The sequence below is a fragment of the Crotalus tigris genome, unplaced genomic scaffold (genome assembly GCF_016545835.1).
Source record: "Crotalus tigris isolate CLP2741 ecotype Arizona unplaced genomic scaffold, ASM1654583v1 scf7180000024439.5362192, whole genome shotgun sequence".
Classification (NCBI taxonomy): domain Eukaryota; kingdom Metazoa; phylum Chordata; class Lepidosauria; order Squamata; family Viperidae; genus Crotalus; species Crotalus tigris.
Window position 1 is genome coordinate 2,076,011 of NW_024100609.1, and position 11,396 is coordinate 2,087,406.

General features: G+C 37.7%; 1 long non-coding RNA gene across 1 annotated transcript; it reads right to left on the reverse strand.

The window, feature by feature from the left end:
• Nucleotides 1-635: 635 nt before the first annotated feature.
• On the reverse strand, nucleotides 636-7,120 carry LOC120302911. The gene is made up of 3 exons (XR_005555276.1): nucleotides 7,010-7,120; nucleotides 4,930-5,039; nucleotides 636-665 (listed from the first exon to the last, which is right to left on the reverse strand). It is a non-coding gene; the product is annotated as an uncharacterized LOC120302911 (long non-coding RNA).
• Between the last annotated feature and the right edge of the window lie 4,276 nt (nucleotides 7,121-11,396).

Genomic DNA, 11,396 nt, shown 5'->3' on the forward strand with positions numbered 1-11,396 from the left:
TTCTTGTCCTGCCTTCAGGTGCTTTGGAAAATAGCTTGATTCCCTCTTCTTTATGGCAGCCCTTGAGATATTGGAATACTGCCATCATGTCCCCCCCTTGTCCTTCTCTTCGTTAAACTAGACATACCCAATTCCAGCAGCCGTTCCTTATATGCTTTAGCCTCCAGTCCCCTAATCATCTTTGTTGCTCTTCTCTGTACTCTTTCTAGAGTCTCAACACCTTTTTTTTTTTCAATGCAATTTTTCATCTACAGCTTGGTCACAGAATCAACACCACATAGCACATAGCAACCAAAGTGCTGTGAAGGACTTCCTTTTCGCAGCAGTGAATCAGTGAAAAAAGCGTTGGTAGCAACTGCAGCTCTCCAGGGAATCAAACATGGTGGGTGGGTGGGTCCCATGTTAATTCTGTTTGTCATTATGTCAACTACAAGTTGATGTTACTCATAGGGAAGTGAGAAGAAAGTGGGAGCAAATCCTAGAGTGAAACTTCAGCTATATTCTGTCTTTCTTGATCTTACTGCCTTCCTTTCTCTCCACCCTGTAGTCTCCTTAAGTTTGTGTCAATATTTACTCAAACAACTTCAGTGAAAATGACTGATTTGTAGCTTGATTAAGTTAGATCCACAGTTGAATATTATTCCCACATTTTATTCTTACCACAACTTTGTGTAATAGATGAGAGAGAGAGAAAGAGAGAGAGAGAGAGAGAGAGAGAGAGAGAGAGAGAGAGAGAGAGAGAGAGAGAGAGAGAGAGAGAGAGTTATTAGCTCCAATAACATGAATGGATATGGGACTCCCTAGACCATGAGTGTCCAACCCACAGCCTGTGCATTGCATGCAGTCCTGGACAGCTAATAATATAGCCCCACAAGTTCATTAACTTTTAACATTATCTGGTTGTATATACATTAACTCTATTATATATTTTATAGGTGGCCCAAGACAATTCCTCTTCACTCAGTGCAGCCCAGATAAACCAAAAAGGTTGGACAACCATGCCCCAGACCAAGACCACCCTTTGATGCATTGCACCACAGTGACTATCAATGCAATCCTTTGTAGATAGAACCTCAAATAAAGTTGGCTCTTTCTTAGCTTTCTGCGTTTTAATCCATTTCTGAAAATTGTTTCCTTACTATATTTGCTGAGGATTATCCAAGTAGAGTAATATATTTATCAGGCAATGCATGGTGGGGAGGGGAGGGCTGACTGAATCTAATTACCCAGTGGACTATTCTTTGCAGTAATAGTAGAACACCAAAAGTCTCTAAATGTTTACATGTGTTTTGTCATGTTCTATTATTTTTCAACATCATCATCCTTACTAAAATCTGAAATAAAGTATATACTGAATACAGTATATCTTCCAAACCGGTGCATTTGGCCAGTAAGATCATATTACACTGGTTGTTGCCATCTGCATGGGATTCTATTCCACTTTGGGGGCCCGTTCTACATCTTGAAATTAACTTTTTAAGATCTAGATGATTTGGGCATATTCCAGTTGCTTGCAAATGAATTATGTCAGTCTGCCAAACGTTTACAGAGTGAATCACCTACATGAAAACATTGGTCTGACTCCAAGCGATTCCCCTTTGCACAGCAAAGTTCTGACTCCTTCCAAAATGTTTAAGAGAGTCTTCCAATACTCTAGAGAAGTGATGGCAAGTCTTTTGGGTTCAGTCTGTCAAAAATTTGAAAACGCCTAACTTGATTGCTGGTGTGTCATACCCCAACCCCCAAAAAAAGAGAAACAATTTTTTTTATTTCTCCCTCCTATCCCCAATGCTCCCCACCTGGCAGTATTATTAAGGCTGGGCCTGAAGTACAGGTATTCTCTTTCTGTTGACAAATCTCTGTAAGCTACCTGCAGCTGGTCTGGGTCACACAAGAGCTTCATTCTTGAAGCAGCTTTGGAAATTGCTCTTCCACAGTCTCCGTAACCTCTGAAAACCATACAAAAACACCCCCTCCCCATTCTTGCATGATTTTTGAAAGCTCCAGAGGTTGAACAAGCCTGGCCCTCTTACACAAGAGGCCATGTAAGAGCCCAGCCTCCACAGCCTCTAAAAATCATGTAAAAATGGGGGGTGTTTTCAAGAATAGTTGCTGGGTGTTTGTGAACACTGGTGTGTCACCCAAAATGTTATTGTGTGTCACCTTTAATACATGTGTCATATCATGTCTGCCATCACTGCTCTAGAGACAACTTGTCCTTTGTCTCTGTTTGCTCTATGAGATCCAGCAGGGAAGGCATGCTTTTGTCCCTTCTGTGAAACAATGTTGTCTTGTTGAATCTCAGAGTACCCGTCCTATTGAACAGGATCTTTCCAGAAATTAAGATAGCCCTAGCCCTGTTAACCTTTCATAAGTCCTGGCTATTTCCCAAAGGCTTTGAACCATTTAGTTACCTGAGCTCAGCTGGTTAATGTAGTTCTGTTATTCTTTATGAGTTGAATTATGTTAGGCCATTGAATTAAACTATTGTTGTGATTTTAATTTTGTATTCTGCCCAGAGATGATAACCTTATAAATTGTTTCAATATGCAAATAAATTAATAAACTTTGGAGAGAGAGTGGTGGAAAGGTTTGGAAATGTTTTATAGATATATACTGTATGTCATAATAAACTGTAATTGTAGGAATTCTACCAATATGGTTTATAAACCATGGATGGTTTAGAATTTTGTATAAACTAACCAATGCAAACATATTTCACAAACCATGATTACAAGAACATGGATAAATACACTAGTGAAAAAAAGTCAGTATCCCTTTTAATCCTTAGAGCTCCTGAGAATGGACGCAGTCAAAATAGAACCATTCATTTATTTATTGCATTTTTTAAAATTTTGAAGAAATTTAAGGGATCTTCACCAGTTAATATTCCCAACTCCACACTCTCAAACCTATGGAATCCAGAATGACTCCTATATTAGGAGCATGGCCTAGGCCAGGGGTAGGCAACCTTGGCTCTTTTATGACTCATGGACTTCAACTCCCAGAATTCCTGAGCCAGCAGGCTCAGGAATTCTGGGAGTTGAAGTCCATGAGTCATAAAAGAGCCAAGGTTGCCTACCCTTGGCATACGACATAGCCCTAATAGCCTTAAGCCAACCTGCATTATGAAAAACCATTCATTATGTTTTTTGAGAAGAAAGACATCACAACAGAAAACTGAGGATACTAAAAAACTGGAGTAGAAGATAAAGAGCAGAAGATCCCTCAACTTTCCAAATCTGTGAGTGAATGATTTCTGGTGAATCTAGCTCACCTTACTGTTTAATGATCCAGGCAAAGAAAATGGCGTGAATTGGAAATGTTTAAAACCACACTGAAATTTTTTTTATTAATTTTCCTTGGAAATTTTAAGGACACAACTTTAGGCATAATCTTGTCTCATTTGTGAGGTAGAAATTTTCTGGAAGTTAACAAAGGGAAAGTATATTATAAAAAATATTGATTCTTCGTTCCAGGGTAAACTGAAATTGATTTGAACCCAGGAGTGAAAATATCCTTAGGTGTTTGCATGATAAACTATTTTCTTCATTCATTATATTTCTAGCACAATTCCAGGAGCCTGGAAAGTGGGCTTCCTGATTGGCATTCATTGCAGATGAATCTTTATTCATGTGGCTATGTGTCCTCCAAGCACACATAAAATAGAGGTAATCCATTAAAGGCTGCCTCCCAAGAGCACTTCCATATTCAAATACAGCAAAGAAGATTTGGCTGCTTTGGGAGGAACAGAGGACAAAATGTTTCCAACAAATCACTCAGCTAAAAGTAGAGGCACACCTTCCACAATTTGACAGGTCGCTTAGCCTGCAACATGATGCAAATTGTCCCTGGTTCTGATGTTCCTTTGTGAGGCTTTGCTTGAAACTATGGTCCTTTGCTTTGTTTCATGGGTCCTTCTCTTATTTTACAGCAGAAGGTGTGTCCTAAGGATCACATAATGCCTGAACTAATTCAGCATTTTCGTAGGTGGCAACTTTGATCTAGTGGTGAAGGTGCTAGGCTAGAAAGCAAGAGACTGTGAGTTCAAGTTCTGCCTTATCCATGAAAGCCAGTTGACTGGCTTTGGGCCAGTCACTCTCTCTTAGCCCAATCCACCTCACAGGGTTGTTGTGAGGAAAATAGGAGGAGGAAAGTGTGTTGAATACATTTGCTGTGTTATTTGTGAAAATAATAAAGGTGGGATACATATACATTCAATTAATTGTGCTGCTTCAACTAAAGGAGGGGAAACAATCTCTACTGTGGAAAGAATTAGGCCGATTTTCCTTCCTTTGCAGTGCTTCACTTTAATGCAACTATTTTTCACAGAAAGCCAGATAATAGCATGGTTGCCTTGGAAACAGGGGCACTCCCCATAAGAGTGGTGGAGGTACATCCCACCCCCAATGAATTGTTTCATGAGAATGTAAGGACTTTTTCGGGAGGGGTCAGAGATGCAATGCTAGTAGAAAGGATATTTTTTGGGGACACAATATTTGGAAATTGTACCTTTCCCCTCATGCGATTGTTCATATTTAACAATTATACATAGGCTCACTCATGCAAGGTTAGTCGAGAAGATTAATTCCTCATCAGCATACAACAATGTTTCACATATAGCTTAGGGTAATTAACGTTCTTGCAAGTTAAAGTGCTATCTAATTATTTTTCTTTTCCTGTCCTGAAGCAAAAGAAGCAAAAGTGTTTAATTTATGAACATTTTTTTTGCATTAGGTAAATGCTAAATGATATTATGTTCAGTTAGTTCCTTGACATTTTTTTTTTAAAATGTAAAGTCTTACTTTCTGCCAATCTACACTCAACAGTGTCTTCTCTGTCAACATGCTACTAAAACACACCCTGGGGGACCTTTTTAATATTCACAGGCTTTTCACTTTAGGACATTATCATATTCAAATACAGTACCTTTGAAAGTAAAACTTCAGTAAATGAATGTTAATAGAAAATTTACAAACTCCACAGGAAGAAAATTGGTTCCATTTTCTTCAGGGATTTGCACTTTTCTGAACCGATTGCTGAAAGTAAAAATACATAAAAGGAATTGTAATAAAATCCTCTTTTTTCTGAGTAATATTAGTCAGCATTTTATTTGGAAAATAACATAGTAAAGGAGGACTTATGATAAAGGCTCAATCTCTGAGGAACTAGTAGGCTATTAACTGGATGCTGTGATTTCACAAATTGTTTCTAAATATTCTAACTGTTCAAATGAAGGTAGCAAAGATAATCTTATGTACAATGAACAGTCTGCCAAAGAAATAAAAGTGCAATTTATATAGAAAGAAAACCTCACAAAATGCCTTCTGATCCGCTTCTACCTTGTGGATAGAAAAAAACTGCTGGCCTTGATCTACCATTTTAATTTAGGATTAATATAAAAGATTACCAAGACTCAATGTTACAGTGAACATGTTGTTCTGATCACCACAGGTAATATATGAGATGTGAGATGTGATATGAAGCATTAGCAAGAGCACTTTGCTATTTTAATCATTGGCCTTTCTCACATATCTGCTACATGAGATTTAGTTAGGGAACATAAAACAGAAGGTTTAAAAATGCAACAATTATTTTCTACAGAGAAAGAAAAATGACATATAGACTGAAGTGCAGTTACATTTTGGACCAACTAGCAATTTAATGTTATTTCACATTCTTTTAAAATTTCCTAGACTTCATTTTAGTATATGAAACCAATTAATGTAAGATATTAGAGGCAATATTAGGGACAGCACAATGGTGAATAGAATGTGAAGGGTGTGTGTATATAATGTATGTTCTTATTTGTGATTTTTACTTCTGTGTAGTGTGCACTGTGGATAGCACTTAATTTCATTGTGAGTTACATAATGACAATAAAGATATTCTATTCTATTCTATTCTATTCTATTCTATTCTATTCTATTCTATTCTATTCTATTCTATATGCATCCTTCCAATATTATGAGCAATCTTGTGTAATATCAGAATTAATAACCATAATAATAAAAAAAGAAATGATTTGTAGAATTAGAAACAAAAGAATTCCCAAAAAGTAGATTGTATGGCATAAAACTCTTATTCTTTGCTTCTTTGTTGAAAAAATATAATTCAAACATTGATAACACTTATAAAAATCCATTGCTACAAATCAGGTATAGAGTCTTTTCTTCTAATGTTATACAGTACAATTTTTTTTAAACCAGCTTCCATACTTGAAAAATCTGCAATTTGTAAAGATTGTCTCTCTCTCTCTCTCTGTGTGTATTATAGACAGACAGACAAACAGTCAGACAATGATAGATAGATAGATAGATAGATAGATAGATAGATAGATAGATAGATAGATAGATAGATAGGCAGGCAGGCAGATGAGAGACAGAGAGATGAAGTCTTGGTTGATATATACATACAAACACATACATACATATACTGTACATTTCAGTATTCAATTATATTAACAATCCTGTTCATTTTATTCCTAAACTTATCAATAGTATGAATTAAAGTTCCAATTCCTGAATTGCATCTGCAACAGCAATTATTAAATGTACTCTAAATTGTCTATCACATATGCATAAAATATTTTTGCTAAATTGTTTAAGATCAAAGAAAAATAATTTCCTTATTTAAAGGAATACTTCCACTAGACAGAAATTTCAAGCTTGAGAGGCCATATAATTAATTCATGCAAAGTACATCAACTTCCTTCAATTTTGAGTAAAAATGGGATACTGATTTAGAAACCACAGTTAATTCTGCCAATCTCGCCAACCACTGTAGAATTTTAGAGGCAGGAATGGCATATGGTACAAATAACAAAAGTTTGCGCTGAATCAACTAGCAAGAAGTAAACTTTTTGTTTTTGTTTTGATTCTGCCTTTTTTAAAAATTATTCTGAAGAAACTTCTTGGATGAGAAACAAGAAAAATCAAGAAAGTGTAATTGCCTTTTGAAAAACATGTTTGGATGACCATGAGAATGATTAAGCAGTGGAATAGCCTACCCTCTGAAGCCATGGCTGCTCCTTCCCTGGAGGTTTTCAAGAAACGATTGGACAACCATTTGTCTGGGATGGTCTGGTGATTTCTGATCTGGGTTTTTACACACACCAGGCTTTGAGTTGGACTGGATGATCCCTAAGGTCCTTTCCAAGCCTAAGGTTATATGATCTGAAGCTCAGCATTGCTCCACTTTTTTCATGACCTTTTCAGCTGGGTTTGCGCCAGCATTTCTTCAAGACACCTTCCACAGTCTATATAGGTGTCACTGCAAGCCTTACTGGTGCTATCCATTTGGCTTTTGAGAGATTTCCAAATAAACATCATATCAACTTAGAAACCTCAGGGAGAATTGGATTCAGGGGTTATATCAGGGGTAATTGATCAGCTCTCTGCCTTCCATTAAGAAAAGAGAAGACCAAATAGAACATGTGTGACAATGATGTACTTTCATACTATCAAAAGGGCTTAAAACTTTGAAACAGCTCTTATGTTTCTTTCCCTCAAATCCAGAACGATAAGAAAAACCTGGAGAATGGCATCCCTGCCCACTTTTGCGACACAAACTCCACTCATATGCCTGCAGTGTCTTTGCTCGCTTGGAGCTGACAAAAATTGGAAGATATAGGCTGTCTGTGAGATACAGTGTCAATAAAACTCAAAAGGACCCATGCAAACCCCCAAGTGAGTTACATCTGTGTCTCCGCATTTGCCAGAAAGTCCCTTGCAACATGAGCCAATTCCGGGAACCAGCCAAGTCAATGTGCCAAATGTTTCCTTAGAGTAGATTGAGTGAACTCATTGATGTGTTCAAGTCAAGTCTGATTAATCAGAGGTTAAGGCTTTGCTATCATTAACCCCCTTTAAAAAAAATCGAAAAGGCTAGCACTTAGCTACTTCATACAAAACGTTTGGAAAACGTTTGGAAATGCAGTGGATCAGTGTGCACTTAAAGCCTGCGACCCTCCCCACAATGACAGCTAGATACATACCACAATCCTCTTTTTTTATCACCAGCTTCACTGGAAACCCTAAGCATTCATGTCATTGGCTCCGGAAAGACAGAATACTCAGCTTGAGCATAATATGCTTAATTGGAACTGCTGATTTATTGGCATGTTTCCAAGGAAACTAATTTGGCTTAATGAAGGTGAACGTCAATAAATGGTGTTTAATTAGAACAATATTATCAAACTTTCTACATAGTGGACGGGTGGTTAAACATTGCAATAAGCATGGGCTTTATGTCTGAAGAGGACTGCACTCCAATTAGGGGATAAGTCAGGGAGTGAAAAATGTAACACATTCATGTTTGTACGTGTTTATTTGTCTGTTTAGAAAGAGTAATAGGCTCAAGCTCTTCTCCAAAAAGTCATACTTTTTATTGTTAATCTAACAATATTTCCTTTACTTGACATCCCTTGCGGTTGCCAACCAAAACAAAATACAAGGGATAATTCTAATGATTATACAGGGAGCCTAGAGTGGTTTGCTGTACTGAATTAATGAAACATCTCTTCATAAGAAGCTAGTTTTTCATAAGCCTTTTCTCTGAATTAACTGTTTCTGTCAAATGTGCCATCATAAGGATGGTTTCCCATGGAAGCAAAGCTCCGCAAAAGTTATAAGGGCAATCTAACAGATGAAATGTAGTTAAGGATCACATTAAGAATGGCCCTGGATTCTGACACATATATATGATATAATCTTCCAGAGCTATTTGTTGCCTTTGAAAAAAAGAAATGGAAAAAACCTCTATTGTTCTAGATTCAATGTGGATATATCACATGGATAACAAAGTTATCATCAGTGCATCAAGCATGCACATTCTTGATGTGAGGGGAGTATTAGGTATCTACAGTGGAGCAAAAAAGTATTTAGTCAGCCATCAATTGTGCAAGTTCTCCCACTTAAAAAGATGAGAGAGGCCTGTAATTGTCATCATAGGTAGACCTCAACTATGAGAGACAAACTGAGAAAACAAATCCAGACAATCACATTGTCTGATTGGGAAAGAATTTATTTGCAAATTATGGTGGAAAATAAGTATTTGGTCAATATCAAAAGTTCATCTCAATACTTTGTTATATATCCTTTGTTGGCAATGACAGAGGTCAAACGTTTTCTGTAAGTCTTCACAAAGTTGGCACACACTGTTGCTGGTATGTTGGCCCATTTCTCCATGCAGATCTCCTCTAGAGCAGTGATGTTTTGGGGCTGTCACTGGGCAACATGGACTTTCAACTCCCTCCAAAGGTTTTCTATGGGGTTGAGATCTGGAGACTGGCTAGGCCACTCCAGGACCTTGAAATGCTTCTTCGTTGCCCGGGTGGTGTGTTTGGGATCATTGTCATACTGAAAGACCCAGCCACATTTCATCTTCAATGCCCTTGCTGATGGAAGGAGGTTTGCACTCAAAATCTCACGATACATGGCCCCATTTATTCTTTCCTGTACACGGGTCAGTCATCCTGGTCCCTTTGCAGAGAAACAGCCCCAAAGCATGATGTTGCCACCCCCATGCTTCACAGTAGGTATGGTGTTCTTTGGATGCAACTTAGCATTCTCTCTCCTCCAAATACAACGAGTTGTGTTTCTACCAAACAGTTCTACTTTGGTTTCATCTGACCATATGACATTCTCCCAATCCTCTTCTGGATCATCCAAATGCTCTCTAGCAAACTTCAGACGGGCCCAGACATGTACTGGCTTAAGCAGAGGGACACATCTGGCACTGCAGGATCTGAGTCCCTGGCGGCGTAGTGTGTTACTGATGGTTATTGTATAGCAATTCTGGTCATTTGATTTATATTTTTAGTTATAGTTTAAATTATATCTGAAAATACAGAAAAGCCTAAAAACATATCAAGGTGATTTCCTTGTTTATGTTTATGTAGTATGGAAAAACAATACCTGCCCAAAATAAATTAAAAAAATAACCAACAAAGCCACCAGCAACCAAGATGATAGATCTTCTGTCAAAATCTTCAAAGACACAAGTATTTCTACAGAAAAATGAACCTCCTGTAGCAATTTAGTCATGTTAATTCAAAGCCTTTCTTTATTGTGATGCTAACAAGAAACCAACATAAAGTGCCTTTTAAAAGGGCAGAATACATGAAGAAGAAGAAGAAGAAGAAGAAGAAGAAGAAGAAGAAGAAGAAGAAGAAGAAGAAGAAGAAGAAGAAGAAGAAGCAGCAGCAGTAGTAGTAGTAGTAGTAGTAGTAGTAGTAGTAGTAGTAGTAGTAGTAGTAGTATAATTGTGGCAATCCTCAACTTATGACCAGTCGCTTAATGATTTTTGAGAAGTTATGATGGATTTGGAAAAAAAAATAATTATGACCTGTTCTCAAAGTACATCTGTTCACACAATCACATTTTGGGTGCTTAGCACCTAAAGATGCAACCATTGATTATTCTGAAAAAAAAATGCCTAAATTTGCTTCTTACTTTTTTTAAGTGAACAAAATCAGGCAGTGGGGCACCAGAAGGCTCTGTGGCTGTGCCTCCTTCAGCCAGATCTTGGAATCCATATAAACCCCTCTGCTCGCATAAATTACAGTTCTATAACTCTTCAGTGAATATAAAATTGGCAAAATTGTAAAAAAAAGTATTTATTTCAAAGCAGAGGTACCAGATGCAGAGATCTTGCCAAGATATCCTACAAAGAAGGGGTCTACTCTGCATCTCTTCTGTATCTTCCTTGGTCAACGTATCTCTTGATGTGTGTGACCAGGACCCACGTGGTGATCTTAATCAAAGTGTGGAAAGATTCATATTGGGAAAAATGACTGCCAATAAGGGGACAGAGCACCAAGTGGGCACCTGTAAGTGACAGCATAGAATATAAAAGATGAGAGCCAGTTTGGTGTAGTGGTGAAGTTACTAGGCTAGAAGTCAGGAGACAGTGAATTCTAATCCTGGTTTAGGCATAAAAGCCGGCTGAGTGATTTTGGACCAGTTACCAAGGAGATTATGTGTTCTAGTCCCACTTTAGGCATGAAAACTGGCTGGGTGACTTTGGTTCAATCACCAGGAGACTGTGAGTTCTAGTCCCACCTTAGGCATGAAAGCTGGCCAGCCGCTCTCTCAGCCTGACCCAGCTTACAGGTTTGTTGTGGGGGAAAATAGGAAGAGGAAGGAATATTGTGTGTGTTTGCTGCCTTGAGTTATTTATAAGCAATAAAAAGGTGGGATGTTAATAAATAAATAAATATAAGGAGCTAGGCTATATAGATTTTAGGAAAAGATAGATGAAGCGTGCAAGTAGATTTTAGGAAAGAGAGTCAGTTAAAAAAAAAAATGCCTACACAAAGCAAAGGAAGAAGGGGAACTGCAGGATGGCAGAAAGACTGAGCTGTATCTATTAAGTACATAGAGAAGACAATACTC